At 35.7% G+C, this 15,223-nt stretch overlaps 1 pseudogene; it reads left to right on the top strand.

The window, feature by feature from the left end:
• Window positions 1-13,708, top strand: part of LOC149208789 (bifunctional nitrilase/nitrile hydratase NIT4A pseudogene) — a 150,743-nt pseudogene extending 137,035 nt beyond the window's left edge.
• Window positions 13,709-15,223: the final 1,515 nt, after the last annotated feature.

The following is a 15,223-nucleotide window of genomic DNA, read 5'->3' as shown; positions in this document are numbered from 1 at the left end:
AATCTTGCTGGAAAACTTCTTAAAATTTTCTCAATTATTCACCTTACTTCAAGTGTCTCACCATGAGGCTTGATTTGAGTAACGAACCCAATTACATGTGTAAAAAACAAGTCTACATTGTCAAACTCTTTCATACAAAGATTTTCAAAATCTCTTCCAAACGTTTGCAGTTTTGTTGCCTGACTTTGCCATGGCTTGGTAGGCTATTTGGAGGGTGTCCCATGCCTTCTTGGACTTCGTTGCTGCTGCAACCCTTGGGAAAATACTTTCATGAACTGCTTGAAAAATGTAGAACAGAGCTTTTGTATCCTTCTTCCTGTTTTCCCTCAACAAATCTCTTTCTTCTTCAGACAAGGTATTGTATGTTGTTGCATCCGCTAGTTCTTGAAAACCATTCTCCACCAAATATTCAATATTGTGCCTGATGTTTCCATTTCTGAACTATAAAAATAAAACTTTCTACCTGCTGGTAAATATGCTAAAAAACAATCTACCCTCAAAACAATTTTAAGTGCTAGTAAAAACACTTGTTTTTATACTAAGATATTTGAACCTACTCTGATACAATGTTAGGTGAATTTTACATGGGTAGAGGAGAGGAGTCTAGCTCAGATTACGGTTGTGGAAAAGTAAGTGTTATGAGAATTCAGTTGAGTCGAGGTAATCACAACTATAGGCTTAATAAAATACATAACTCATTCATGGCAAAAGAATGTAAGCTATGAAAGGTTGCGGTAAATCTACTTGTGAAAGATTAATACCATAACGCAACAAGCCACACTTTATATTATATGTTAAAATATAAGGAAATGCATTCGCATGATAAATGGAGGTTGCAGCTCCAAGTGAAAAAACACAAAAGACTTACTATGATTTATGCATCACTCGAGTTGTGATGTAAATGTATGTAAAGTTGGTTTTCACGTGCCCACCAATATTTCCTCCATGTTTTTCTCCTCACTACCTCATAGACTCTCGCTCTCTAAGTTTCCCAACATTAAAAATCACTTTTACATCCATATTTATCTCAAAATACAAATTTGACATTAATACATGACAAAGCAAATAATGAATACACAGCATGGACGATTTTACATAGTAAATGGTTTTTTGAACTTGTTGGTGTTGTGGAGTGTGGGAAATAGTCACGAGTAAACTTTTACCCATATCTATTTACCATAATTTATTAAATATCTTAACTTCTTCAACGTGTTACAAAATGGTTCGTGTTGTACTTCTGTTCTAACTTCAGTCCTTCTGCTTGCAAACAAAATCGTAACTGTGCAATAGTTGACTGGGCAAGCATGGTGTATGTTAGTGTATTGAAGGTAGTGGTTGGGATTAATATTTCAAACACTTCCCCTTAATAACAACTACTGCCATTGACAATTCATAAACAGTCTCTGAGATAAACAAAACCTTCACGTGCCAATGGCTTTCTGAAAATATCAGCAAATTGTTCCTGTGACTTGCAGTGTTGCAACACAATTTCATCATTGTCAAACAACTCTTTGATAACATGATATTTGGCATCAATATGCTTAGTCATCTTTTAAAAAAAATATTTCTTTGATAATTCAATTTCTGATGTGTTGCCACATAAAATAGTTGACGTTCTCTCTTGGTCATGGTGAATATCCCTCAACATCGATCTCATCCAAATTGCGTGACATGCTACTGCTATTGTGACCACATATTCAACTTTTGTTTTTGATAATGAAACTATCGGGTGCTTCTTGGAAGCCCATGAAATGGATCTGGAACCCAAATGAAAAACATATCCTGACGTGCTATTTCTATCATCGACACTTCTTGCCCAATCACTACGAGTGTAACCAACTAGTGTGAAATCACTTGGTGTGGTGTACAAAATGACATATTGTTTTGTCCCATTGACATACCTTAAAATACTTTTTGCTTCTTTCCAATGTGTCTCCATGAACCTTGAGACCAGACTCATTACATACATTATATCCAGCCTAGTGGTGGTCAAATACATCAAGCTACCTATCATACTTTTCTATAATGTCAAACTGACATTGTTGCTGCAATCTTCTTTGCTTAACTTCAACCCCATGACAGTTGGAGTTGGTGCAACCTTGCTATTCCAAATCTTAAACCTCTCCAACATGTCTGCTACATACCTTGCTTCAGAAATAAAAATTCCATTTTCTGTTTGCTTCACTTCTATGCCCAAAAAATACCTTAACAACCCCAAGTGAGTCATTTCAAATTCATTCTTCGTGACTTGTTTGAAATCAGCATGGAGGAAATCATCACTTCCTGTAAAACTCAAGTCATCTACATATAAGATGACAATAAGAATCTTACCATCGTTCCCTTTGATGTAGAGGGTAGGCTCTCCATCATATTTGTCAAAACCATTGTCCAACAAGTAGGCATACATCCTATTGTACCATGCACGTGGTGCTTGATTCAGCCCATAAAGAGCTTTCCTCAACTGATACACTTTGGCTTCTTTGCCTTCTACCTCATAAGTAGGTGGTTGCACAACATAGAATTCCTCTTTTAGCACTCCATTCAAGAATGTTCATTTTATGTCCATTTGATATTCTTTCCATTTATGTTGCATGACAATCGCCACAACTCTACACTTTTTATCCATCCTCGCAGCTAGCACGAACGTCTCTGCATAATCTCTTCCATGCTGCTGCTTGTATTCTTTGACAGCTAGCCTTGCTTTGTGCCTTTCAATCTTACTGTTGACATTGCTCTTGGTGATATAGACCCACTTCACTCCAGTGACATGTTTTCCTTTCAGAAGGTTCACTAACTCCTATGTGTTGCTCCTTTCTATTTCTTTTATTTCTTCGTCCATTGTCGCAACCCAGTTTTCTTCCTTGACTACATCATCAACATGGATTGTGTAATCTACATGACAAAATAAAGAAAATAAGGAATTCGGATCAATGTTGTAGTCAACCTCATCTTGCTCATAAATTTCATTTAAATTTCTAAATTTTGGTCTTCTTGTGTTTGTTGAAGATGGGCTTGACATGTCACTTGGTGTTGTGCTTTGTGGCATGCTTGGAGAAGCACTTTCTTGACTGCGTGACACTGTCCTATTATTTATTGATGGTGTTACTTGTTGCCTGCTTTGTTGTGCTTAAATAGGAGTAGAGGGAGTCACTGTTGAGGAATTACTTGGTGTTGTCAGTTCCTCTTTGTCCGCATGTGGTATACATGGTTTTACATTGACTGTATTCTCTAAATTTCCATCCCATGCTTCGTCTTCTATGAACTACATATCTCTGTTGATTATGACCTTCTTGGTTGATGTATTGTAGAGCTTGTATGATTTGGATTCATCACTGTATCCAACAAATATGCATTTCTCTCCATTTCTATCAAACTTCCTCCTCAACTCATTCGGGACATGTGCATATGCCACACAACCAAAAACTCTCATGTGAGTGACACTATGCATTCTTCCACTCCATACCTCTTTAGGAACTATGTTCAGGATGCTTTTCATTGGATATCTATTCAAGATATATGCTGCACATGTGAAAACTTCAGCTGAATAATCATTTGGCAAATTCTTTGCCTTCAACATATTCCTTGCCATTTCCATAATGGTCATATTCTTTATTTCTGCCAGACCATTTTGCTGAGATGTATATCTTGGTGTAAATTGCTTGTGAATTCCATGTTCCCTACAAAAACGTAGTAAATCATTTGATATGTATTCGCCACCTCTGTCAGTCCTAAGGACTTTGATGTAGTGTCCATTTTGCTTTTCAACAAGAGCTTTGTATTAGTGAAATCACTCAAACAATTCACTTTTTTTTTTATGAGATAGACCCATGTCTTCCTTTTGTAGTCATCTATCAAGGTCAATAAATAGTGGCTATGACCAATTGATGTTTTCTGCATTGGTCCACATAAATCTAAGTGGACAATCCTCAAAGGTGCATTTTCCCTTACTGACTTTCCTCCTGGAAATGTCTCTCTATGTTTCTTGCCCAAGATACATCCTTAACATAGGTTGTCTAGTTTTTATATGAGTGGAAATCCCTTCACCATGCCTTTCCTATGTAGCAAATTCAAACCTCTAAAGTTGAGATGTCCAAATCTCAAAGGCCATAACCAATTTTCATATTTTACCTCTTCTTGAAAGTTTAATTGTGTGACAACTGCATCTTTTCTTCCATCTTCTTGTTAGAGTTCATTGATAGTTGTGCTTGTGCACTCTCTTCCCTCAATTCTCATTTTAATTTTAGGGGAAACATTCTATTGTTTGTCATATGAACCTTTGACATCAGTTGTCTGGTTGGAGACCTATCCAAAATTGTGCACACATCATTTTTGTAGAAAACATTGTAGTCATTTTTCATGAGCTCTCCAATGCTTATGAGGTTATGCTTCAAACTGTGGACAAAGTAAACATCTGAGATGTACTTCTTCTCCCCCTTCCTATTTAGGATGTTAATTCTTCCTTTTCCTGTGATAGAGAATTTTCTATCAGTCCCTAATTTCACTTTAGATTTCAGACTTTCATCTAGATTGGAAAACATTCCTATGTTCTGTGACATGTGGTTGCGACACCGTGAATCTAGATACCATATATAACTTTGTTTTTCTTGTGCTACATTACAAGCTAAGAACATGCTATCATGGTTCCGATTTTCTTTTGCGAAATTTACACTTGGTTTGTTACTAATGTCCTATTGCTTCTTTCTACATTCATTTGCATAATGACCTTACTTCTTATAGTAATGACATTGAACTTGAGATTTATTATACCTCTGACCTTGTGCTTGATTTTGGCTTGGGCCTTGACTTGGATTTTGATTGTTGCCCCTTCAAATTGAGCTTGAAGGGCTGGTTCTTCCACCTCTATGTGGGCTCCTTCCTCTCCCTCAACCTTAACCAAAGGAAACTTGTGTCTTGAAGGCATGTTCCAGTGAAGAGCTTGTTTCTATATTTAGTCTATGTTCATGAGAAATCAGTGATGCATGAAGCTCATCCACTGAGAACTGTGAGAGATCCTTTGTCTCTTCTATTGCCACAACAATGGCATCAAACATTGCTAGAAAACTTCTCAAGAATTTCTCAACTATTCTCCTTTCTTCAAGTGTCTCACCATGAGACCTGATTTGAGTAACCAACCCAATTACATGTTTAAAAAACGAGTCTACATTCTGAGTCTCTTTCATACAAAGTGTTTCAAAATCTCTTCTCAACATTTGCAGTTTTATTGTCTTGACTTTTAACATGCCTTGGTAGGCTATCTAGAGGGTGTCCCATGCTTGCTTAGACTTCGTTGCTACTACAACCCCTGCAAAAATAGTTTCATGAAATACTTGAAAAATGTAGAACATCGTGTTTGCATACTTCTTCCTATTGTCCCTCAAAAAATCTCTTTCTGCTTGAGACAAGGCATTTTATGCTGCTGCATCCACTGGTTCTTGAAAACCATTCATAACCAAATCCCAAATGTCTTGAGAAGAAAATAGGGCCTTCATTGTAATAGCCAATAATCATAATTTTTTCCATTAAACTGAGGTATCCGAGGATTAGTCAGGATTATGCTTGATGTTTCCATTTTTGAGTGTAAAAAAAGAACTTTCTACCTACTGGTAAATATGCTAAAAAGAAATCTGCCCTCAAAACAATTTTAAGTGCTAGTAAAAACACTTGTTTTTAGACTAAAAGAGTTTAACCCACTCTGATACCATGTTATAAAAATTTTATGGGGTAGAGGAGAGTATTCTAGCTCAGAAACGGTTACGAGAAAGTAAGTCTTACGAGAACTCAATTTCGTTGAGCTAATCACAACTAGAAGCTTAATAAAACATAGAACTCATTCATCGAAAAACATAGTAAACCGAAAAAGGTTGCGGTAAATCTACCTGTGAAAGATTAATACCATAACACGACAAGCCACACTTTATATTATATGTTAAAACATAAGGAAATACATTCACTTGATGTATGGAAGCTCCATCTCCAAGTGAAAAAACGCAAAAGACATAGTGCAATTTAATCATCACTAGGGTTGCAGAGTAAATTTCTGCAAAACTGGTTTCCATGCTTCCACCAATATTTCCTCCATGATTTTCTCCTCACTACCTCACAAACTTTTTCTCTCTAACTTGCCCAACATTACAAAACACTTTTACATCCATATTTATCTCAACATACAAGTTTGACATTAATACATGACAGAGCAAATAATTAATACGAATCATGGACAATTTTACATGGTAAATGGTTTTATAACTTGCAAGTGTTGTGGAGTGTGGGAAACAGTCGAGGAGTAAATTTTTGCCCATATCTATTTACCAGAATTTATTAAATACCTTAGCTTCCGTGATGTGTTTCACCTGTGTTGTGGAGTGTGGGTAATAGTCGAGGAGTAAATGTTTTCCCATATCTATTTACCAAAATTTATTTAATGCCTTGACTTTTGTGATGTGTTGCACTTCTCTTCTGAATTGAGTCATTTTGCCTTCAAACAAAATTGCAGCCGTGCAATAGTTCACTGGGCAAGCATGGTGTTTGTCGGTGGTTGGGATTAATATTTCCAACATAAAATCCTTTAAAAATAGAGGGGGTTTCTGATTTCTCTGGTGCAAAAAATCACTTAGTGATATTGTCCAAATATTTGGACTTCAGGTTCCTAAACAGAACATCGGTGTTCTCTGATCTATATAAAATTTCATGTCTGTGAATTTGACTCACATTTTGGTTTCTAGACATAGCCATGAAGTTATTTCCCGTAGGGGTTTTCCTGTAATTTTTCCTCATACCTACATTCTCTATCTTATGCTTATTTTTTTGTGGAGATACATCAAAAGAACTAAACGTGATTGTAGGGGACACACTCGAAGTGCTCTTCATAGAGCTTCCCCTCCTCGAAGAAGCCATCACCCAAACCTTTCCAACAAAAAGTATTGTTAAAAACCTATGATTTACAGAGAACACACAGTTATTCATCCATATCGCACAAAATCACACTTTCAAGTACCTAATTGTAATGAGATTCAAATTACATTTACAAAACGAAAAAAAAATAACAGCAAGAATCCAACATGAAACCCAAATTTTCCTTCAGTTATACAAAAAATTGCTCAAAAACTTCAGAAAAAAAGGGAAATGATGTGAAGTTATTTCCCCGTATCAGAGAGATGTTTTTACTCCATCAACCTATGGCTGACTCGCAACAATTACAGTTATGGTGAGAACCACATTTTCCTCATTTAACATTTCTATTAACAGACAATGGAGCTTTAAATACCAATACAATGAACAAATTGTTAGAAATATTTAAAAAATTTAATTTTCATAGAGGGGCAAAGAGTTATGACTTTCACGAAGCTACTTTCGAGGTGCTATCTTTGCGCACTATGAAGCTACTTTCATACAGCTACCTTCGCGCACCGTGAAGCTATTTCAGAGACTTAATGAATAATATTCACTCACCGCAAAAATAACAAAGTAGGTTTGGAGCAGCACAATAGAAACTTAATATTAAATTCTAAAACATTAAAATACATTCACATGAGGCTACAGCTCATTTACTAGGTAAAAACTAAAATTTCATGTGGAATAACACATAGTAAATTACTGTAATTGTTGTTTTCACACTCACACACCAAAATTTGCTCCACAATTTTCTCCCCAGAGACGTGTGCTCTCTTTCTCTCTAACCTCTTACTCTCTAACTTGTTACAAAATGACTTTTACATTCATATATAACTCAACATACGATTTTACATTTAATTCATGACAGAGGAAAGTAATTAATATGATGTTGTTGTTGAGTGTAGTCAGAATCATGTAGGTGTTTATGGAGTGTGGGAAATAGTCTCTGAATGAATGCTTTACCATATCTATTTACCAAAGTACATTGATTGATTTAAACTCCTTGTTGTTTTTTAGAATGCTTCACACCTGGCTTCAGTCCTTCCATCTTCAAATAGAGACACAACCTATAAAAATACGTCTGACAAGTGTGGTTGTTGTCAAGATGTTTATTGCAGTGGTTTGGATTACTATTTCCAACACTCCCCCTTAATCACAATTGCCACCATTGACAATTCCCAAACAGTTTCTCAGATATATAAAACTTTCACTTGCCAATGGCTTTGTGAAAATATCAACAAATTGGTCCTGTGACCTGCAGTGTTGCAACACAATTTCATCATTGTTAATCAACTCTCTAATAAAATGATATTTGGCATCAATATGCTTGGTCCTCTTGTGGAAGACATAATTCTTTGACAATGCAATTGCTGAGGTGTTTTGGCTCCTTCTTGGTCATGACGCAGATCCCTCAACATCCTTCTCATCCAAACTGCCTGACATGCTACTTCTATTGTTGTGACATATTCCACTTCTATTGTTGGTAGTGGCATTATTGGTTGCTTTTTGGAGGCCCATGAAATGGCTCCGAAACCCAAATGAAAAACATATCCTGACGTGCTCTTTCTTTCATTGACATTTCCTGCCCAATCACTATCAGTGTAACCAACGAGCCTGAAATCATTTGTTGCTGTGTAGAAAATGCCATACTGTTTTGTCCCATTGACATACCTCACAATCATTTTCGCTACTTGTCAATGTGTCTTCTTGCATGTCTCCATGAATCTTGACACCAAACTTACTACATACATTATATCTGGCCTAGTGGCGGTCAAATACATCAAGCTGCCTATCATGCTTTTGTATAATGTCAGATTGACATTGCTGCTACAATCTTCTTTGCTCAACTTCAACCATATGACAGTCGGAGTTGGTGCGGACTTACTGTTCTACATTTTAAACCTCTCCAAAATTTGTTCAACGTACTTTGCTTCAGAGATAAAAATGTTACTTTCTGTTTGCTTCACTTCTATTCCCAAAAAATATCTTAACAATCCCAAGTCAGACATTTCAAATTCACTCTTCATGACTTGCTTGAAATCAGCGATGAGGAAATCATCACTGCCTATAAAAATCAAATCATCTACATATAAGACAACAATGAGAATCTTACCTTCGCTCTCTTTGATGTAGAGAGTTGGCTCACCATCACATTTGTCGAAACCATTGTCCAACAAGTAAGCATCTATCTTGTTGTGCTGTTCACGTGGTGCTTGCTTCAAGCCTTCAACCCATAACGAGATTTCCTCAACCGATATATTTTGTCTTCTTGGCATTCAATCTCATAACCAGGTCATTGCGCGACATACACTTCCTCTTTCAGCACTCCATTCAAGAACGTTGATTTTATGTCCATTTGATCCACTCTCCTTTTGCGTTGCGCAACAATCGCCACAACTACACACACTGTCTCCATCTGCACGATTGGCATGAACGTCTCCGTGTAATCTCTTCCATGCTTCTACTTCTATCCTTTGACAACTAGCCTTGCTTTGTGCCTTTCAATCTTTCCCTCAGTGTTGCTTTTGGTCTTATAGACCCACTTCACTCCAATAACATGTTTCCCTTTCAGAAGCCTCACTAACTCCCATGTGCCATTTGTTTCTATTGCTTCTATTTCTTCCTCCATTTCCGCAACCCATTTTTCTTATTCGACTGCATCTTCAAAGTGGATCGGGTCATCTGCATGACAAAATAATGCAAATAAGGAATTCAAACCAACGCCACTATCAACTTCATCTTGCTCATAAATTTCATATAAATTTCTAAATTTTGGTCATCTTGTGCTTCTTGAAGATGGGCTTGACATGTCACTTGGTCTTGCATTTCATGGTGTGCTTGGAGAAGTACTTGCTTGGCTGCACGAAACGGTTCTATTATTTGTTGATGGCATTGCTTGTTGCCTACTTTGTTGCACTTGAATAGGAGTAGAGGGAGTCAACTTTGAGGAATTACTTTTTGCTGTTAATTCCTCTTTGTCCTCGTGTGGTATGCATGCTTTGACATTGACTGTCTTTTCTACACTTCCATCCCATGCTTCCTCTTCTATGAGCTGCATATGTCTGCTTATTATGACCTTCTTAGTTGATGGATTGTAGAGCTCGTATGCCTTGGATTCATCATTGTATCCAAAAAATATACATTTCTCCCCTTTGCTATCCAACTTTTTCCTTAACTCATTTGGCACATGTGCACACACCACACATTCAAAAACTCTAATGTGAGTGACATTTTGTTTTCTTCCACTCCATTCCCCTCCAGGAACAATGTTCTGGATGCTTTTGGTTGGACATCTATTCAAGATATATGCTACGCAAGTGACAGCTTTAGCCTAATGGTCATTTGGAAATTGCTTTGCCTTCAACATACTCCTTGCCATCTCCATCATGGTCCTATACTTCCTTTCTACCACAACATTTTGCTGTAGTGTATATCTTGTTGTAAATTGCTTGTGAATTCCATGCTCCCTGCAAAATTGAACGAAGTCATTTGGGATGTATTCTCCACCTATTTTAGTCCTAAGGACTTTTATGTAGTGTCCACTTTGCTTTTCAACAAGAGCCTTGTATTGGCGAAAGCGCTCAAACACTTCACTTTTCTGTTTTAGGAGAAAGACTGATCTCGTCCTCGTGTAGTCATCTATGAAGGTCAGTACATAGTGACTGCCACCAATTAATGTTGTCTGCATTGGTCCACATAAATCTGAGTGGACAATCTCCAAAGTTGCATTTGCCCTCACTGACATTCCTGTTGGAAATGTCTCTCTATGTTGCTTGCCCAAGATACATCCTTCACATATGCTGTCTGGTTTTTCTATGAGTGGTAAACACTTCACCATGTCTTTCCTATGCAGCAAATTCAAACTTCCATAGTTGAGATGTCCAAATCTCAAGTGCCATAACTAGTTTTCATATTTTACCTCTGCTTGAAAGTTTACTTGTGTGACAACTGCCTCTTTTCTTCCATCTTATTGTGAGTTCATAGATAGTTGTGTTTGTGCATCTTCTTTCTGCAAATCTGATATTATTTTTAGGGGAAATATTCTATTGTTTGTCATCTGAACCTCTGCAATGTGTTGTCTGCTTGGAGGCCTATCCGAAATTCTGCACACGTCATTTTTGAAGAAGACATTGTAGTCTTTCGGCATGAGCTGTTCAACGCTCATGAGATTATGTTTCAGACCGGGGACAAAGTAAACATCTGAGATGTATTTCTTCTTCCCCTTCTTTGTTAGGATATTAGCTCTTCCTTTTCCCATGACAGAGATTTTGTTATCAGTCCCTAATGTCACTTCAGATTTCACACTTTCAACTAGATCATAAAACATTTCTATGTTTCTTGACATGTGGTTGTTACACCGTGAATCTAGATACCATATATCACTTTGTTTTTCTTGTGCTACATTACAAGCTAAAAACATGCTATCATGGTTCTAATTTTCTCTTGTGAAATTTACACTTGGTTTGTTACTAATGTCATATTGCTTCTTTCTACATTCATTTGCATAATGACCTTACTTCTTACAGTAATGACATTGAACTTGAGATTTATCATACCTCTGACCTTGTGCTTGATTTTGGCTTGGGCCTTGACTTGGATTTTGATTGTTGTCTCTTCCATTTGAGCTTGAAGGGCTACTTCTTCCACCTCTATGTGGGATTCTTCCTCTTCCTCTGCCTCAACCTTGACCAAAAGATATTTGTGTCTTGAAGGCATACTCCATTGAGGAGCTTGCTACTCTATTCAATCTATGTTCATGAGAAATTGATGATGCATTAAGCTCATCCACTGAGAACTATGAGAGATCCTTTGTCTCTTCTATGGCCACAACAATGGTCACAATCCTTGCTGGCAAACTTCTCAAAACTTTCTCAACTATTCTTCTTTCCTCAAGTGTCTCACCATGAGACCTCATTTGAGTAACCAACCGACTTGCATGTGTAAAAAATGAGTCTATATTGTGAGACTTGTTCATACAAAGTGTTTCAAAATCTCTTCTCAACATTTGTAGCTTTGTTGTCTTGACTTTTCCCATGCCTTGGTAGGTTGTCTGGATGGTGTCCCATGTTTGCTTGGACTTCGTTGCTGCTGCAACCCTTGGGAAAATACTTTCATGAGCTTCTTGGAAAATATAAAACATGGCTTTTAAATCCTTCTTCGTGTTTTCCCTTAACACATATTTTTCTTGTTGAGATAAGGCAGTATATGTTGCTACATCTGCTGGTTCTTGAAAACCATTCTCCACCAAATCCCAAATGTCTTAAAAAAAAACAGGGCTTTCATTGTCATATCCCAATAATCATAATTTTTGCCATTAAACCAAATTATTTGAGGATTAGTCAAGCTTGTGCTTGATGTTGCCATTCCTACTCGTAAATATGCTAAAAACAATACGCCCTCAAAAGAATTCTTACTACTAGTAAAAATATTTGGTTTTATAGTAACAATATTTAACCCAGATACCATCTTAGAAATATTTAAGAAATTTAATTTACGCAGAGGGGCAGAGAGCTATGACTTTCACGAAGCTACTTTCAGGGAACACGCACTAGGAAGCTACTTTCGTACAGCTACCTTTGTGATTTGTGCAACTACCTTGGGACACCGAAGTATTTTAGAGACTTAATGAATAACCTTTGGGCACTTAATGAATTCCTTTGCTCGGAGCTGATTTGCGTAGCTACCTTTGCGTAGCTAACTATTTTAGAGACTTAATGAAAAACCTTCGCACACTTAATGAATAATATTCACTCACCGCAAAAATAACAAAGTAGGTATGGAGCAAAACATGAAAATACATTCACATGAGGCTGGGGTTCATTCACTAAGTAAAAACTAAAATTTCAAGGGTAATAACACAGTTAGTGTAACTGTGGTTTTCATGCCCCCACCAAAATTTGCTACACCATTTTTTCCCAAGAGACTTGTGCTTTCTTTCTCTGTAACCTCTTACTCTATAACTTGTTACAGAATGACTTTTACATTCATATATAACTCAACATACGATTTTATATTTAATTCATGAGAAAGCAAAGTAATTAATATGACATTGTTGTTGAGTGTAATGAGCTTGTTGATTTTTACATTCATATATAACTCAAAATAAGATTTTACACTTAATTCTTAATAGAGCAAAGTAATTAATATGACATTGTTGTTGAGTGTAGAATTGCTTGCCCATATGTATTTACCAATGTACATTGACTGCTTTAACTGCTTTAAATTTGTTGCTATGTGTGAGAATGGCTCACGATGGACTTCAGGACTTCCATCTTCCAATAGGGAGGGATGCATGTGCACTTTCATCTTCAAACAGAGATGCAACCTACAAAAATACTTCTGACAAGTATAACTGCCGTCAAACTGTTTATTGCAATGGTTGACATTATTATTTCCACACAAACTACATATATTCACACAATTCAATTATATGGAAAATTACAACTTAAGAATTAAACCCCGCAAAATGCAAACGAACTCGCAAAAACCGTCTAAAAGATAACCAAGAAAAGAATTTGCAGCCCTCTCCGTTCATAAACTGTCCTTGATCGTCTGAAAAGCTTCTAGTGCTGACGAATTTCACAAAGTATTTGAAATAGATTCAACCCTAGCACCCGCAATCATCGTGCCGACCGAAAACTTCGAAAATTGCTCTACTAAACCAGTCGTTGTGGATTCGGCTGACTGTTGTCACTCGACATTCGTCCATCAGGTTGGATGTCATGCTCGACACAGTAAAGCTCCCAACAGGCATTGCCGACCTGAATACCGGCCTGGCCAATGTGGATCGAAATTCGCTCCCACTGTCGCTGCTTGAAACTTTGAAGCCTCGAAAAAACAGTCAAAAGAATTGAAAGAATCCCGGTTACGTGCACAAAAAATCCGTGCAGCCGACATAAAATGACACAGAGAGCTTCGTGAAGACGAATGCGAAGAAGGAAGAAATAGAAACCTAAATCAAAACGCTTAATTGCATTATGATTCAACGCAGTTTATGAGTTTGACGTCGACAGCTGAAAATTTTTCGTTATTTAAATTAGCAGACGGATGTCACTTAATGGCAAGACAACAAACGAACAGATGTAAAATGGAGATGAAAAAAAAGAGACCCAATTAAAAAAAACGATAATTTCAATGTAAAAATAATTATTACAATTTTTTTTCAAATGTATTTTATAATAAAATATTTATTTTTCTATTATTCATCGTAAGTTTCATTTAAAAAAAACTATCCTTACTCATATTTATGATGTCGTTTTGTAGAGATTTAATATTTTTCAATTGAATTTTCAATGTATCTAAAATTAGAAATGTGAGAAGAATAAATTATGACTTCAACCATAAGTAAATAATATAAAAATTATTTATTGCATGTTTTTCAATTTCATCATGTCATAAAATTATAATTAGTTTATATCATAGTAAATTGTTTAATATAAATGTTCTTTGTTCTTCAACAAATGTAATTGATACATTCAAGGTTACATGTATCATTTAGAAAAGAAATCACATTAACAGTATAAAATAAAGGTCATATACATATTAAAAGTTTCATATAGATTATAATTTATGTAGATATATATGTTTCACCCTCTATTCTCGAATCTTGAAATTAGATATGATTCATGCATAACTAAATAATATTTAATTCATTTCATTATTAGATTTTAGGTTTGATTTAATTATTGGTGAAGTATGAAAAATAACACTTTGAAAGAAAATACAGTTACAAATAATTATAAATTATATTTCTTATTTTTATTTTCTTGGGAATTAAATGCATTTAAAATCTTCCCTAATTATATTTTGATACATTTAATTCTATTTTGATTCATTTAATTTTAGATTCATTTAATTTTTTTTTATTTCAAAATTTTGGTAAATATTTTTACATTATCTGTCAACAATTTTATTGCGGTTTTTCGAGTGTTCGGCTTAGATCACATATTATACAAAATATATTTAAATTGAATTAAAATTCAAAAGAACCTGTCATGTTCTTTTTCCGGCCATGCTTCTCTTGCACTCGTAGCTATAAGTGTTTTTTCATAATCTTTTGATCCACCATTTTCTAGCGATTAAAACATTACATGATAAATATACAAATTATGAAATGCATTATTCAGAACAATTAAATAATTTTAGATTTAAATTATTTCTGGAGGTAGGTGGTGCATGTAATTTACTAACACATTAGTACATCACTTTGATCATTGATGTAGGATTGTCTTGTTATTATGAACTGAAAGGTTCTTTATAAAAATAGATAGTACCAAATGGTGTGTTGTGTATAAAAAACACGTAAGACCACAAGGTTTGAGATTTAATGTAA

This window comes from Pinus tabuliformis, chromosome 1_2 (genome assembly GCF_031772625.1).
Source record: "Pinus tabuliformis cultivar Carrire ecotype Pingquan chromosome 1_2, CPIR1, whole genome shotgun sequence".
NCBI lineage: Eukaryota > Viridiplantae > Streptophyta > Pinopsida > Pinales > Pinaceae > Pinus > Pinus tabuliformis.
The sequence above is the reverse complement of the archived record's forward strand: the minus strand, read 5'-3'. Positions and strand labels throughout refer to the sequence as shown.